The sequence below is a fragment of the Mastigoproctus giganteus genome, chromosome 1, assembly GCF_048544385.1.
Source record: "Mastigoproctus giganteus isolate SK-2022 chromosome 1, ASM4854438v1, whole genome shotgun sequence".
In the NCBI taxonomy this organism is placed as follows: domain Eukaryota; kingdom Metazoa; phylum Arthropoda; class Arachnida; order Uropygi; family Thelyphonidae; genus Mastigoproctus; species Mastigoproctus giganteus.
In genome coordinates this window covers 90,097,610-90,115,164 of record NC_143575.1, presented here as the reverse complement: position 1 = coordinate 90,115,164, position 17,555 = coordinate 90,097,610, and the positions used below count along the sequence as shown (strand labels likewise).

Sequence of the window (17,555 nt, the reverse complement as noted above, 5' to 3'; positions counted from 1 at the left end):
GTTTTGGCAACATGGTACGAGGAAACAAAGAGCTTAAAAATAACTCACTTTGATATGTACAAAATTCAGAATAGGACAATTAGAGAACTCTACTATTTTAATCTGTGGGCTACGGGTAGTGGTGGTGTTCTGTGCAGTGAGTTTCTTTGTTTAATTTAAGTATTGTGAAAATGAATGCTTTGCACTAAACTTTTTAAAAGTTAATTTGTTCTTATTTTGGCTTAATAGTCCAGCTTAGAGAGAAATTATTGTCAAAAATAAGATCAAAATTTAAAATAAAACATGAATAAATGGATATGCTACTTTATTTTATTATTTTGATACAGTAATATCCCTCTATATCACTATATATTGCATGATTCAGTTTCATCACCTTATATAGATCAGAATCCATGGAATTTGTTAAATTTCAGCTTTTTTATGGCTTTAAGTATTACTGTAAGATATTTATTATTTTTAAATATTTCTTTCTTTAGCATATAGTTATAATAGTTTAATATTGTAACTCATTCTAGGATATACTATTTTTGATTATAATTCAGAAAAATATACCACAAATATTAATTCCACCAAAAAAGGACAGGAAAAATTTGTGGTAAATCTAGCCAATGGCAGACGCCTTTTTTTATTTTAATTTTTTTCTGTATTTTTTCTGTCATGCAAATTCCTCAAGAACTTTTGAGATGCATCACCTGGTTGGTTACTAGATACTTGAGTCCCTGATAAATTCAGAGTTATATTGTCTCTAGGACAAGCACCCATGTTTTTCAGTGGCTAAAATTCTTTTAGTAATGCACCAAGCTTTAATTTGAGATCAGTACATTCCTTATATCGGTAACAAAGAAAAGAATTGTCAGGTGAGCAGCTATTGTTAAGTGATTGCTTACTCTAGCCAACACGATTTTTACCTCCAAGAACTTAAATACTGTTTTTAATCAATTTTTATGCATAGATCTTGAAAACCACGATGATAGTTTCACATCGCATCACAGTTATTAAATATAGAGAAAGCTACATTTTGCCAAAATATGCCAATTTTGAATAATATAGTCAGTAATGTATTACATACTGATTTATTTTCACAGATATATGCTAATTCTCTTAATTTTAACAGTCAGTTCTGGCCTTAGTTTTCTTGTGATAAACATAATCAGACTTCTACCTATGGTTCTTAGGTTCAAATTCTGATGCAACAATTTGAAGAGAGCGCACTTAGTGGTTTTGTCGGGGACTTTTGAAGGCTATGCCAAGCTTTTCCAAGTATTAACCGATTGTGACATATTCTCAGGGTTGTAAATCTATTCACCAAACAAACAGCCCCTCGAGAGTAGGAGGGTGCAGCCTGCAACCCTTGAGGTAGGAAAAGTTTGCGAAATAATTTGCTATTGAGGACAGTATGTGTTTTTACAAAGACATTATTGGACTTCTGAAAGAACAAGGTGTCATGCATAAGTCAGATGAATGGCATTTATTCATAGATGCCTCAAAATTAAGTTTAAAAGCAGTTTTGCTTCATAATGGCAACAAATTTCCATCAGTTTCTGTGTTTCATTCAGTTGGACCTTAAAGTCGTGAAAGTATGGCTAAGGTTCTACATGCTTTAAAATACCAGGATTATGGTTGGAACATATGCAATGATGTTGTTTTTTGTTTGTGGAACAGCCATGTGACAGAAGAACATTATGTTGTGCAACATTGGGACAAGCAGGATGAATTCCTACCAGGACAATGTAATGTAAAATATATTCCTTTAGTGGAATCGAGGTCTTCTTCCACCCCTGCACATCAAACTTGGATTGGTGAAAAATTGTGACAGGACTAGATAAAGAAGGTAACAGATTTGCATACTTGAGAAGTGTGTTTCCTAATTTAACATATGCCAAACTTAAAGGAAGGAAATTTTTGTAGGACCCCAAATTAGGAAACTCCTGAAGACTGTGTGTTTGGAAACTCATTTAAAGGGGGTTGAATTGGCAGCTTGGCGATCATTTAAGGCAGGGTTATTTTGGGTAATAGGAAAGAAGAAAACTATGAAATGTTGGTGTATAATTTACTCAAGTGCTACAAAAACATGGGCTGTCAAATGTCGTTAAATTCATTTTCTTCATTCCCATTTCGAATTTTTTTCCCAAAAATATGAGAGATGTGAGTGACGAACAAGGGAAGCGGATTCATCACAATATTTCCATGATGGAAAAGCGGTATCAAGGTCGCTGGGATCCTGTAATGATAGGGGGATTACTGCTGGTTCCTTGTGAGGGATAGTAAGCAGGAATACAAGAGAAAAATCCCTTAGTAGCAAACATTTTTAAAGAAAATTACAGGTATGCTGATTATATATTATCGAAATATAACTAGTTCACTATGATTTATGACTTTTTTCTGAAGTTACATGAGTTGTACAGAACATATAATATTGTTTTACACTTGTACTACAAACATGAATTATACATATACAGTGAAACTTCCCTTTAACGGACAGCCATGGGGAACGAAAATGTGTCCGTTAGAGAGAAGTGTCCGCTAACAAGAAGTCTGAGGGAGGAAAAAAAAAAAAAAAAGAAAGAAAAATCGTTAAACGTTTAATGTAAAATTAAATTAAAATATATACAGATTTTGAACAATATTTTTGTAAATAATATACATACAATTGTGCTATGCATATTATGACTTTATCTTAAAGAAAAATGCATACAGTAATCACTTATTTTCTTCTGCACCTTCTTCCGGCTGATAATTTTGTTTTCAACATTTGTTTGGGGGTGAAGAAACCATCGAAAGTCCTTCAGTATCTTCTTCAGCGGCAAAAAACATTTTTAAACGATTGATTTGTATGAGCGCTTCTTCTATTTTCATTGGTGGTTCGTCGATAATATGTTCTTCGACAGAATGACCTCCTTCCATTTTCTTCATCCTCATGAGGAACTTCTTGAAAAATATCGATGATAATGTCGTTGATATCTAGAGCACCATCTTCTGTAGTGAGGTTTGAGTCTTTGTAGCCAGGGTCACTTGTAGCGGAAGTATCGTACATTATCAATAGATGTTGAAGTTCTTGTTCTTCTTGATGCTCCACATTGCTGTTCACAACTTCAATTTTTGCGTTTGAGAAGCCAGACTTTACAAAACAGTTCACAACGGTTTGTTTTCTAATTGCGTTTACTGAAGAGGAAATCCATTGAATCGCATCTAGGATGCTGATTTTCTTTGCAAGGTCACTCGCACATGTTACATCGTTCATGTTTGCAATGAGATGTCTTAAAACACGTTTTCTGTAGTGAAGTTTAAAATTTTTTATTATCCCTTGATCCAAGGGCTGACACTCTGCAGATGTGTTTGGTGGCAGAAAAATGATTTGAATGTTGGACAATTCAATGTGCGGGTGAGATGCAGCATTATCCATGAAAAGAATAATTTTTCTGTTTTGACGAATCATGTTTTGGTTAAAGTGACTTATCCATTCACTCATGATATCTCGTGTCATCCACGCTTTTTTATTAGGCTTCCAGTCAACATCCAAAAGAGTCAACTTTATGCCCTTGAAACAACGAGGATTTTGTGGGTTTCCTATAACAAGAGGTTGTTCAAAGTCTCCCAGCATATTTGTACACAATAGTACAGTCAAGCATTCCTTAGAAATTTTTCCGCCCTGGCACTTTTCGTTTTTTAGACTCATTGTGTTTTCAGGAAGACGTTTAAAAAAACAACCCTGTTTCGTCACAGTTATAAATATCCTTAGCTTCAAAATCACGACATAAATCTTCCAATTTGACGGTCCACTCTGTTACAACCCCAGTATCAACAGATCCACCTTCACCACTTATGGTTTTCCAAGAAATTTTATTTCGAGTTTTGAACTTGTCTAGCCATCCCACAGAAGCTTTGAACTCATTTACTCCCATAGATTTCACAATCTCCAAAGCCTTTTTCCTAATAATAGGCCCATTAATGGGAATTTTTTTAGCACATGCGCGACAAATTTGAAGTCCAACAGTTTTCGGGAATGATTTTTGACCCTGATCATTTACGTGTTGCCAAAATTGTTTGAGCAGTTCATTTTTTTTCTTTAGGATGTCGCTTACCTGCGTCTTCTCGATTTTGAATTTTACAGCGAGATTGCGAACACTTTTTTTTTTTTGCCGATCATACGCATTAATGAGTTCGACTATCTTTTAAAGTTAAATGTTTACGAGAAGACATTGTGCACTTCACACGACACTGAACAAAACTGAAACTGAAAAGACGAAAGGCCGACCATATTCCCCCCTCCCTGCACACACCGAATTCATCAGAAGTTTTACACGTGCCTTAAAATTCTTGAAAAAGGGTTTAGAACCGCGACGTAAACCTTGATAAAATTCAGAGAATCGGAAATATAAAATAAACACACGATTGAGGCAATACGTGGAAGAAACGTTCCTAGAAAAAGGGCTGTGAGCTCACCCGCTGTCCGTTATGGGGAGATCAAATTAAGTGCTAATCTAAACGAAACAGTGCAGATTGTCTGTCCGCGTCCGTTACAAAGAATGTCCGCTAGACAGAAGCTGCAAACACGTTAAAACCAATGGAGGTGAGTTGGGGAATTTGAAAATCTCCGTTGTAGAGAGATGTCCGTTAACGAGAGGTGTCCGTTAGGAGAAGTTTCACTGTATATCCCTTTTATTTTAACAATAAACATTGGTACATCTTTTGATGTAGATGTGATAGACTTTATGGTGATTTTTGGAATCAGCATGTTTATTTCCTCCAGAATCACATTTTCATTGCGGAGGTATGACAAAAAATATTTTTTGTTGGCTAGTGTTACCTTATGATTCATAATGTAAGCAATCACTTACCTTATGAGTCATATGAGAATTGTCTGTAGCCATTTACATCTGAGTCACAATATCCTTGAACAGTGTTCAGTGTGAATCTGGTGACAATCATTATTAAAGTAATAATTAAACTAACAAAATATTAAGAATTAATTGTACAGAATTTAAATTTAAAAAAAATTACTAAAAATTAAATTTATAAAAAAATTTACTTAAGCAGTTTATCTACTATGAACTTAAAAATTTAAGATACTGGAAATAATGTAATTTAGCTGAATTTAGTTTTAGAAAAGGAAGGAATTAAAGTAAAGTTGCAGAAAGAAATGAAAATTACAAGATATTTAAACAGATTAAGGAAAAACAAAAATTTCTCTGCTAATCTTTCAATTCAATCTTTCAATTCAATCTTTAGTATTCTTGAATTATAACACTGGCGAGCTCACTACCCCCACATGTGCTAACAGCCTCTTAATTTTTAATTTAAGATCTAGAAATGCAATCTTACTGTTATCTACAATTGTTAGTGTGAGTTCTTTTAGGTATATATTATGCTTAATTTCTTCTAAATTACAGTTGAGCAAGTTCAGGTTGTGTGTGTTTTCTTTTATAATATATAAACAAATTTGCAGCCCATGGTTACCCCATTTGATTGTTTATAAATGTCTTCCTTCATTACATAATTGTTAAAATGGCAGAAGTTTTCCATTGGTTCTTTTCTAGTTCTAAATTTGTTTATTCTGTTTGAAATAGATGTAGATTACATTTTTAAGTTTGTCTAGAGGGACAGAAGTGAATAGGTTAGCCAAATTTTATATGTCCATCTTTCCAGTGCTAGGTTGTTATAAGTCATTACTGTTAATTTTCCAAGTGCTGGCTAAATTTTTATGTATCCTTTTTTTAGTACCATTTCAAATAGAAATTATGCTTGTTAAGTATTTCTACCACTGATCAGCCATAAAACTGGCTGACTGCCTTATGGAATTTGGGAATCATATACAGCAAACGCCAATCATAATTCTCCTGTTTATAGTCTTCTCCCTCTTAACACTCGTTACTTCTGGTTTCATGGTCAACCCTATGAAGTACCATGCATTTTTTTAATGTTTGTAACTTTCCAGTTTAAAATGCTTGTGTATGTGTAGATTTTTGACTTATATATTGATCATTTTTTCATGAACAGTGCAATAAAGAGCAAAACAATTTTAAAAAACTCAGTCGTGTCTAGTAAGACTTTGGAGAAATATGCAAAATAGACCCCCAAAAAGGTGATTCTGTTTATAATGCTTTCCTGATTATAGTGCTCTTTGGGGCTAGTCCCTTTCAAAGCACAATAACAGAAGTTTTCTGTATAAAGGTGTGTTGTTTATATTATCTGTTTTGGTTTTTAGTTTCTTATGCAGCTCTAATATCTTTTTAACAGTACAAGCTTTTCCAATGTTAACTTTTTTTAATATTTCATTTTTGATTGTTTAAAAATTTTTACAAATGATAAAGTAATTTGTAGCTTTATCTACTCTTGTAACTCCTTTTGGATTTATTACATTTTTCTCTTAAGGTTGAATAAGCAAATTAACTAATAAACATTTTTTTAAAATCAACTTCATGAATATCAGGAAGAAAGCCTACATATGGCTCTCCCATATGAGTGCCAAAAACTATACATTGTACAAACATTTCTTAGATACTGATACTTTGGGGAAAATAAAGCAGATTTACGTTTTGGATGGATTAATAAAAATGAGCTGCAGCATGTTACAATACAGCTTGCCATACATCCTTCTTAAACTAGATTTACATCATATCTAAGGATCCCAGTTTATTTAGAAAATTTAAAGTATTTTTATTCAGGCCAAAAAAATCATTTATTAGGATCCATTCAGAGGAATCACATTTTCAAAGGACCTGACAGACAGAGTACATAATGGCAGATGTTGTCACACGGTTGATCCTGTTCTTTCTCTGTCCTACAGATTGCCACAGCAGCTTTGTTTGGAGCACATAAGCAGAGGTAGCCTATCAGGTGTCATAGTCCGCCTTAAACAACCTATGATTTTTCTGGTGTTAATTTAACATCTTTTTAAGTGTAGATAAATATTTTCTTGTGTTAAATTCTTGATTCTAATTTTTAAGTTTACGTCTTAAATTTTGAATTTAATCCTATTCTCCCTGATAGAGTAACTTTTGCTATTGCCTTGTAATTATTAGATTGTGAACTCTTTCTTCTAGTAAACTATTGTTTGTCTTGGTGCCTTTTTGTGCAAAGATTGTAACTCAAAAAAATTTAGCATTAGTAGAGGCATATGATGCAAGAAAGCAAGCTTATGCAGCATCAGCCAAAAAAAAAAAAAAAAAAAAAAGCTGCTCCCATTTCACCCCTCTGTTTGTTCCAAATACTTGTCCAGCTGAGCCTTAAATTTATTTAGGCTATCAACTTCCACAACAACAGATGGAAGTCCTGTTCCACCAATCAACTACCCGCTGGCTAAAGGCAAACTTCCACACATCTATCCTACAACTGTCTTTCCTCAATTTGAATTTATGCCTCTCAGGTGATTATTCTGAACAAGAAGAATCCCATCAGCATTGAGCATGCTCAAACCATTCAAGGCTTTATACACCTCAATCATTTAATTGAGCTTTGGTTAAAAAGTGTTAATTAGTTCCCAGGTTGGTTACTGTTTAGTAGTACATTGGGAGAAAATTATTCATTGATGGATATACAGGCAACCTTCGTATAACACAGTATCCTACAACACGGTTTTGCTCTAATACGATTGATAAATTTCAGCATTCCTCGCACAACACTGTACTTATATCACACTGTTTCATTCTAAAACAGTTAGAGAATTGTGGCAAATCTCGAATAACACTGTATTTTTGAGCTTTTCTGTGGGGGAAAACCCTGCTATTATGTTGGGTGTAATTTTTCAACATTTCCATTCTTTTTTTTTTTGGATCCCCGCTGTTGACTCTCTGTCATTATGCAAAAAAAAAAATTATTGGGAATTCGCTGTAATTTATTTTGTTGAGAACTCTCAGTGTTAGGTTCTGTGCTATTGAACTCGTACTTGTTTGAGACCATAAAAAATTGTGCCTTCGAAGCATGCAGTTCGTAACTTTTAAGGTTTTTGTAAGGTTAGTTTAGTTTTTATTTGATCATTTATAAATTTTTCCGGATATGTATTACTAAACTTTGTTCTTAAGAACTGTATTGGAATAATTTCTTTGTGTAATAAATTCCAGCCCTAAATTATGCCTAAAGAAAGTAAAAAAGCATTGCTCAAAATAAACTTTATTTCTCTAGAATCAAAGGTACAAAATTTTGTATCATCTTAAAAAAGGGGGAAAAGGTACCATATGTTATAAAAAATTTAAATTTAAATGAAGTAACAACCCAGACATTAAAGAAAATGAACAGAAAATCAGAACTGCTGTTGCTGAAGGATCTTTCATTTCTGCAAATGTGACAGCTCTTTCCCAAATGCCAATAATTGAGAAAATGGAAAAGGCACTCAGTATTTGGATTGATGATAGCAGTAAAAATAGATCCCATTAGATGGCAATGTAATTAAACAAAAGGCACTAAAAATTTATAACAATTTAAAAGAAAATGGAGAATCTTCTGTTAACCCAGATTTTACCAGTAAACTTGGTTTGAGTGATTTTTTAACTGCTTCTCATTACATAACATAAGAATTCAAGGGTAAAGTGCATCGGCTGATAATGAAGCTGCTAAGACATATGTGGGGGAATTTCAAAAAATTATTGGAGGACACAGATACACACTATCAAGTTTTCAATGCTGATGAAACAGGTCTTTTGTGGAAAAAAATGCCCAACAGAACATTTATTTCAAAAAACGAGAAACTGTTTTAAGGTATCAAAAGATCGTGTAATGTTAATTATGTGCAGTAACGCACCATGCTAGTTTATAGATCCTCTAATCCTTATTCAGTGAAAGGTGTAAATAATAATGCATTACCGGTATAATGGAAAGCAAATAAGAAAGCTTGGGTAACTGCTGATTTATTTAAAGAATAGTTTCTAAATTGTTTTGCGCCAGCTGTGGAAAACTATTTAAAGTGGAAAAAATCTAGATTTCAAAGTTTTATTATTATTGGATAACATGTCAGGCCATCCAATAGATTTAAGTCTTCCAAATGTTGAAGCAATGTTCCTACCATCTAATACAACTTCTTTAATTCAGCCGTTAGATCAAGGTATTATATCTACCTTTAAAACTCATTACGTCAGAAAATCGTTACAATGGATTTTGGAAAAAATTGATTCTGAATATATTGAAGTGATGGAGGCATGGAAACATTTGTCAATTGTGGACTGTATCAGAATCATAGCTTTATTGCTCGAAGAAGTAAAACCATCAACATTAAATGTATGTTGGAAAAATGTATGGCCAGAGTCAGTTCATTCAGGAAATATGGTCGAACCAGCAGAAAACGGAATCGGTGTTGATAACTTGCTAAATCGGTAGGAGGGAAGGTTTTGATGATATAACTACTGAAGATGTTCAAGTATTACTGCTAGAAAAAGAGGCTCGTGAAGTGGATTTGTTGGAAATGGCATCGGAAGTAAACCAAATCAATTCAAAGAATGATAGCACAGATGAAAATTCTGAAGTCCCAAATTTTAACTAAAAAGCATACGGGAAGGCTTAAACTTAGCTGAGCAATTAGAATCTTATTTTTTGAATGCAGATCCTTCAACTGAAAGGAGCACAAAGTTCAAAAGAGAGCTTCAAAAATACTTAGCATCATACCAAGAAATTTACAAAGATCAATCAAGCAAAATCAAACAAACTCAGATTACTGATTTTTTAAAGAGAGCAGAAGATACACTCAATGTAGATGCTGCAGAAGAAAGTTCAGAAGGTGAAGATTTTCTACAACAGAGAAAATGTTTTTATTTGATTGTGCTTAGAAGGAATGAAGAGGAAGAAAATGAAATGAACATACATTATCTGACATATAAGTATCACAGTTTGTAAGATGTTTGTTCAGTTATTTTTTTTAATAAAAATTAAGTTTCTGATAGTTATAAAAAAAATTGTGCATTTTTGTTAGCTTTTGGAATGCAACACCCCCCCCTCCATCTTTTTGTACTGGCTCTTAGTCCCATATAACACTGTTTCGCACTACACTATATTTGATATGAACCTAACTACCGTGTTATATGAGGGTTGCCTGTATATCAAATATACCAGGAGTGGCCTACTTAATTTGTGATGTGATCTACTTTTTTCCTTCAAAATGTGCCGCGATCTGCCATCTCAAAAATTACATTGCACAAGATGCACAAATCGAGGGATGACTGTATATTTAAAATTCGTCGTGATCGACCGAAATTAAATCCGCGATCGACTCGTTGGTCACCCCTGAAATCTACTAATAGTAGATGTTTAATTATTTTTAGGTTGATTATAATAGGTGTTGTTGTAATTATTATTATCATCATCTCTAATAACTACCATTGTCATCATTATGTTTATTAATTTTTTAAATTCAATCCTGGGGGAATTTAATTCAGTTTTGATTTGCTTGCCTTTTAACATTTCAATCATTTTTTTAAATAATTGAATTGAAGATATGTACAATTTGTCTGATATCATTTCCTTTGGTTTTCTGTATGTAGTTGCCGCTAATGATTTATCCCTCTGAAGTGAATGGTCAATTAGAGGATGGAAATATATAACTATTTCCAAAATTGTCAGTGTTAATTAAATTATTGGTTTTTAACAGTGTAGTATAACATGTGATGCTGAATTAGGAAGTTTTAGGGAGGTTTAGTTCGTTTTACCAGTAGATTTGCTCTACTGGTTTGGCTGTTTGTGATACATTATAATTGTAAAAGTTAGAACAACACATGTTATGTGAAGTGATGAAATTTTTAGGTTTGCCACAAACATGGCAAGATATATCCAGCTTCTTTATAAAACATGGCTTCAGAAGTTTCTCCTCATACACACTACTTTTAAATTCCTCTAATTAAAACTTGCAGAGTAGAGTCAGATAATACCCAATCCATATACCTTCTAGAGCAGTGCTTCTCAAAGTGGGTGATATCGTCCCCTGGGGGGCATTTGAAATATCCATGGGGGTGTTAGGCACGAAAGGGGGCGACAGGGGGGATGATAGGCATGAAAGGGAGCGACAGGGGCGGATAGAGTACCATCAATGATTGGCCATTACAAGGGTTTTATAGCTTATTTAAAAAATGCTGTGCCAAATATTATTACTGTTCATTGTGTCATTCACCATCAGCATTTAGTTGCGAAAAAACTTGGTGATCAACTGCACAATTCTCTACAAGCTGTTATTACTGCTATAAACAAAATTAAAGCACATTATTTGAATGATCGTATATTTCAAAAGCTTTCTGATCAAAACAGTGAAGATTTTGAACGATTGTTACTTCACTCAGAGGTTCGGTGGCTGTCAAAAGGCAACTGTCTCAACAGATTTTATGAACTCTTTGATACTGTTGTTGAGTTTTTTGAAGATAGGAACAAAAGACCTCAAGAAAATGAAAACTGATATTGCTTATCTTGCAGATTTATTTACTAGATTCAACTCAATGAACTTACATTTACAAGGACAAGATGTAACTCTTATTAAGGCGAAAACTCAAATTTCAGCATTTATTTCAAAATTAAAGCTTTTTGTGCACAATTTAGGATGACGTGAATTGTATCAATTTCCAAATCTGTTGGAAATAGAGAAAAAAGAAAAAGTAGCTGATGAAACTCTACGAACTTTTTGTAATCATTTAGAAATGTTGCACAGAGATATGCAGGAAAGGTTCGAAGATCTCCTTAATTTGAAAATTCCAGATTGGGTTATAAATCCTTTTTTAAATAATGACGATGGTAAACGTTTTGTAGAAGAAGAATTGATTGAGTTACAAAATATTGTCAATATAATATAATATTGTCAATTAATCAGTACATCTATTAATCTTGTTAAACTTCATTGTCAATTAAATTGTACTTTTAACTATATATATATAACGACTTAGAGTACAAACGTAGCAAATAATTAATACATACTTGATACGGAAGTTATATAAAGGGAACTCGTAGATAACACTCGATACCGAAAAATAAATATAGCGTTATAACTGTGTTAAGATACAAGTTTAAGGTTTTAATTTTGTTCTGAAATTGTAATTTTATTGACATTTAAATCGAAATCATGACTCTGACCAGAGCAGCAAAGCAAAAGGCTCAAGCTAATGGGAGTGCTGTGACTCAGGGGAGAACTGAGGGGGGCGGTTCCCCCCTGAATCACGGCCTTTTAAGATGCACTGTTTGCTTGATGTTTGCGGAGCAATCGGGTACGGGACATGATACTGCCATGGGGGATGTCTTTGTGTGTGCAAGATGCAAGGAGTGCAAGGAAATTAGGCGACAACTCGGCGTTGTTATGGGCCTATATGAGACCTTGAAGGACAGGGTGGATGCCCTCGAAGGAAATAAATTGAGGGGCCCATCAAGCTCTCAGCTGCCCACATCAACACCAGAGCTTGGACTTGGTCATCTTGCAACACAGAGGCAGCCCCCAAGGCAGAATGCGCTGGTCCAACAGGAACTAGTAGTTGTTGGTGACTCAATTGTCAGGGAAACGGGGAACATGCTTTGTAAAAAGGATAGGTGGAAACAGGACCAGGGTATGTCTGCCAGGGGCAAAGGTTGATGACGTTGTAGAGCAGATATCATCTTTTAAGGGCACAAAAGGTGATATAGTTGTACACGTTGGCACTAATGATATTAAGAGTAGGAGACCAGCGGAATTACTTAACAAGTACAGGTCACTGTTGAAAAAAAGCCGTGAAGTAGGGTTGAATTTGAAAGTGTCTGCAATTCTGCCCAGACACGATAGGAGGGAGTATATGATGAGAGCCTTGTCGATCAATTCGGCCCTGGAAAGATTGTGCAAGGCTGAAGGGGTAGAATTTTTTTCAGCCTGGACTGTACTTGTTAACAGGAGAGATTGCTTCTACAGGGATGGGATACACTTAAATAGAAAGGGTGCAAGAATATTTGCTGATGCTATCGAGGCAGTGTTAGGTGGGTCGGAAAACTGCTAGCTTGGGGGGAGACAAAGACTAATGGATTAACAGTAGCCATGGGCAGAGGTGAAAGAGATTCTTGCACTGCTTCTATTGGAATGAGCAGAAGCCTGAAAAACAAGATGCAGGATATTTCAGAGACTGCTGGAAGTCATTGCGGTACAAGTAAACACATGGGTTGTGTTAGGGTAGCTAAGAATAGAAACAGGTGCATGTATACTTGCGTGTACACTAATGCTAGGAGTTTAGTAAATAAATTTGATGAATTTGAGGTATTACTCAAAACATCAAAGGCAGATATTGTTGGGATATCAGAGACGTGGTGTCACACAGATATAAGGAATGCAGAACTGGAATTTGGGGAGTACAACGTCTACAGAAAGGATAGACAGGATAGGAAGGGAGGAGGGGTTATGCTATTAGTTAAAAAACACATAAAATCCAAGGAAGTGAAGCCAGTTGACATCGCTGGACAGTGCAGTGTTGAGTCAGTTTGGTGTGACATAAGCATAGGTAAATCAAAATTGAGAGTAGGAGTGTGCTATAGGCCTAATGACTCTGATGAGTATAATAAGATACTGTACAGGGAAATAGAGTGGGCCAGTAAATCAGAGAGTCTTATAATGGGGGATTTTAATTTCCCAGATATTGACTGGAATTTGTGGGTTGGTCACTCACACACTAGCAAGGCTTTTGTGGATTTATTGGATGATTGTTTTCTACACCAGCATGTTCGGGAGGCAACTAGAGGGAGTAATACTCTTGATCTGATTATCAGTAGTGATTCTTCATGCATTAGGAATCTGCAGATAAATGAACCACTGGGTGGCAGTGATCACAGTGTGCTGAAGTGGGATTTACTCAAGGAGGTAACTACCATCAGAGGTAAAGGGAAGGGTTTTTGCTTTCGTAAAGGAGACTATGCTGGTCTGAGACAGTATTTAAATTCTATACAGTGGGACCAACTGATGATGTTACCAACAGCAAATTCAAAATGGGAAGCATTCAAGGAACTAATCTTGGAAGCTACCAGGCTTTACATACCAACCAAGAAATATTGTTCAAGGTTCAGGCCTAAATGGTTGTCAGATGAACTAATGAGACATATGGCAGAGAAGAAAAATGCATGGGATACATACAAATTAATGGTTGACGTGGAAGCCTATGATAGATATAAGTTGGTCTGTAACCAAGTCACAAAGGAGATTAGGCAGGCAAAGGCAGATTATGAGAAATCCTTGGCAAAGGATGCAAAGAAAAACAGAAAAGAGTTCTTTACCTATTTAAACTCAAGAAGGAAAGGGATGAATCAGATTGGTCCACTGGATGTTGATGGTTCAACAGTTGAGGATCCAGCTCAGGTGGCTAACAATCTAAACGAGTATTTTGCATCTACATTCACACATGAGGAGTTATTCAGGAAGGGGAATGTCGTAGGTGAAGTAAACATTGGCAGTGAGCTAGATGATTTTCTAATAACTGAGAGGAAAGTGGAGGAGAAATTGTTGAGGATAAACATAAAAAAGGCACCCGGGGTGGATGGGATCTTTCCAGTTATATTAAAGGAGGCAGCAAAGGAAGTAAGCAAACCCCTAGCCATAATTATGAGAGCTTCTTTGGACTCAGGGGAGGTACCCATGGACTGGAGATGTGCAAATGTAACCCCAATTCACAAAGGAGGATCAAAGGTTGACACAAGTAATTATAGACCTGTTAGTTTGACTTCGGTTCCAGGAAAATTAATGGAGGCACTGGTTAAAGAAGCACTGCAGGATCATCTGGACAAGAATTCAGTTATAGCTCAGACACAGCATGGGTTTGTTAAGGGCAGGTCTTGTCTGACCAATTTGATTGGATACTATGATGTAGTCACAAAAGAACTGGATGCAGGGAATAACTTTGATATTATATATTTGGATCTTAGAAAGGCTTTTGATACTGTTGCGCATGGAAGACTGCTGCACAAATTGGAGAAGTGTGGCATTCGAGGCAAATTGCTGCTATGGATAAAGGGATGGTTGAGTGGCAGAAGACAGAGAGTGGTAATCAATGGACACTGCTCAACGTGGACTAATGTTATTAGTGGAGTTCCTCAGGGTTCAGTGTTGGGTCCATTGTTGTTTTCTGTATTTATAAATGATATTGATGATGGTGTATCAGGCTTAATGTCCAAGTTTGCAGACGATACAAAGGTTGGTAGGGTTGTTAAGGACACTACTGATACTATGCTGCTGCAACAGGATCTGGAAAGGTTGAGCAGATGGGCTGAGAGGTGGCAAATGAAGTTTAACATTGACAAATGTAAAGTACTACATATGGGAAACAGTAACCCCACAACGTATCAACTCTGTGGTACTACGCTGACAGTGGTAGAGAATGAAAGGGACTTGGGGGTGGTTGTGCAGGCAGATATGAAGTTCTCTGAGCAGTGCAGACGAGCTGCAAGAGTAGCTCATGGTGTCTTGTCAATGATATACAGGAATTTTTCTAGCAGGGACAGGGATGTGATTATTCCCTTGTATAAGGCATTGGTCAGGCCACACCTTGAGTACTGTATACAGGTCTGGAGGCCTCATTTCAAGAAGGATGTAGAGCTGCTGGAACGAGTACAGAGAAGGGCAACAAGATTAGTGAATGGAACAAAGGGTTTCTCTTACGAAGAAAGGCTTAAGTTTTGCAAATTACAGAGCCTGGAGACTAGGCATCGCCGAGGTGATCTGATAGAGGTGTACAAGGCTTTGAATGGCTTGAGCATGCTCAATGCCGATGGAATTCTTCCTCTTGCTCAGAATAATCACCTGAGAGGGCATAAATTCAAATTGAGGAAGGACGGATGTCGGATAGATGTGCGGAAATTCGCCTTTAGCCAGCGGGCAGTTGGTTTGTGGAATAGACTTCCATCGCTTGTTGTTGAAGTTGATAGCCTAAACAAATTTAAGGCTCAGCTGGACAGGTATTTCGAACGAATTGAGGGGTGAAATGGGAGTAGTGGTTGTTTTTTTTTTTTTTTTTTTTTTTCTTTTTTTTTGGCTGATGCTGAATAAGCTTGCTTTCTTGCATCATATGCCTCTACTAATGCTAATGCTAAAATGAAGTTAAAACTGAAGCCAAAATTTCAAAATTAATATCATGAATTTTGGTTACAAAAGAAAATCCCTGACCATTATCCTGCATTGATTGTGGCGAATTGTAAAAAATTTACTTATTTCTTTCCAACATCATATCTAGTCGAAACCGGTTTCAGTGCTGTATCTCAATTGCTGACAAAACAAAGAAATTGTCTGGATGTCGTTAAACGTGGCGATTTAAGACTTCTACTTACAGATATTAAACCTAATATTGATAAGCTAATAAATATCCACCAAGCTCATTCATCACATTAAATATTAAAATATGATTAACTATTTCCATTAATATCATGACTTATTTATGTAATTAACTTTAATTTTTATGACTTAATTTAAGTGACTATAACTGACTTTATTTATGTAGTTGTAATTTTTTACGAAGAAGGAATAAAGTGCAGTAAATAGTTCTTTATAATTCACAAACATTCATGCAGGGCTGCATTTACGTTTTTGGAGGCAAACGACAAATATTTGTTTCAGTTATTTAGCTTCACTTTATATTGGTGGGCTAAAAAAAGCCCTGGCGAGGGCTTTTTTTAGGCGGGGCCGGTGATACAAAAAAGTTTCAGAAGCACTGTTCTAGAGCATTGCAAATAGATTTTTTCTAGTGGACTATCTATTTGCTGGCTTCTGAAAATCATTTTAGAGCAGTGCCTTTGAAATATTATGAATATTTTATTTTGCCTACTGCCTGTTGCAGCCTCAAAAGACACAGCCCTTCCTGTGCAAAAGAAAAGATAGGCAGATTCCAGGGCTTTTTTCCTGGAGGCTAAATTTGGTGTTTGTTACTTTAAGCCCCCATTAAGCAAAATGGTTGTAATTTACCAGATGATGAGAGTTGTCTACAACTTAGTATTGCCTAGTGTTACAGGTTGGACGTTTCTGTTTGTTGTGGATGCTACATCTCAACCCATGCATACTTATATCTAGTATACTAGGAATTTGTAGTATTTTTACTCTTTTTATAGAGTATATGCTCAGATACTGAGAGTCACACCATTGTTAAAGGTGTAAGCAGTGGATTTAATATTAATATTAGCCATATGGTGTAAGGAAGCCTGAACTTTTGCTGTGCCAGCAAAAAAAAAAAAAAAAAAAAAAATAGAAGAGTATACTTAATTAATAAATAGTAACAATAAATGATAAAAATAAAACAATCATCTATATCAGGGGTGGCAAACGAGTCGATCGCTGATTTAATTACGGTCAATCACGACGAATTTTAAATATACAGTCATCCCTCGATTTGTGCAATGTAATTTTTGAGATGGCAGATTGTGGCACATTTTGAAGGGAAAAAGTAGATCACATCACATCACAAATTAAGTAGGCCACTCCTGATCTATATGAATCCCTCCTTATGTAGGTCTCTGTCCAGCTGACCTTTGAATTTCCCCAAGCTGTCAGCCTCTACCCATGGAGGCAACATATTCCAGCAATCGACAACTCACTGGCTAAAATAAAACTTGCTACGATTCAGTCTAAATTTATTCTCCTGTAATTTGAATTTTTGTCCCCTAATACT

At 35.4% G+C, this 17,555-nt stretch overlaps 1 protein-coding gene across 2 annotated transcripts in view; it reads left to right on the top strand.

Moving 5' to 3' along the window:
* yrt (erythrocyte membrane protein band 4.1-like yurt) overlaps positions 1–17,555 on the top strand; it is a 255,318-nt gene that overhangs the window by 113,368 nt on the left and 124,395 nt on the right. The gene's annotated exons all lie outside the window — the stretch shown is intronic.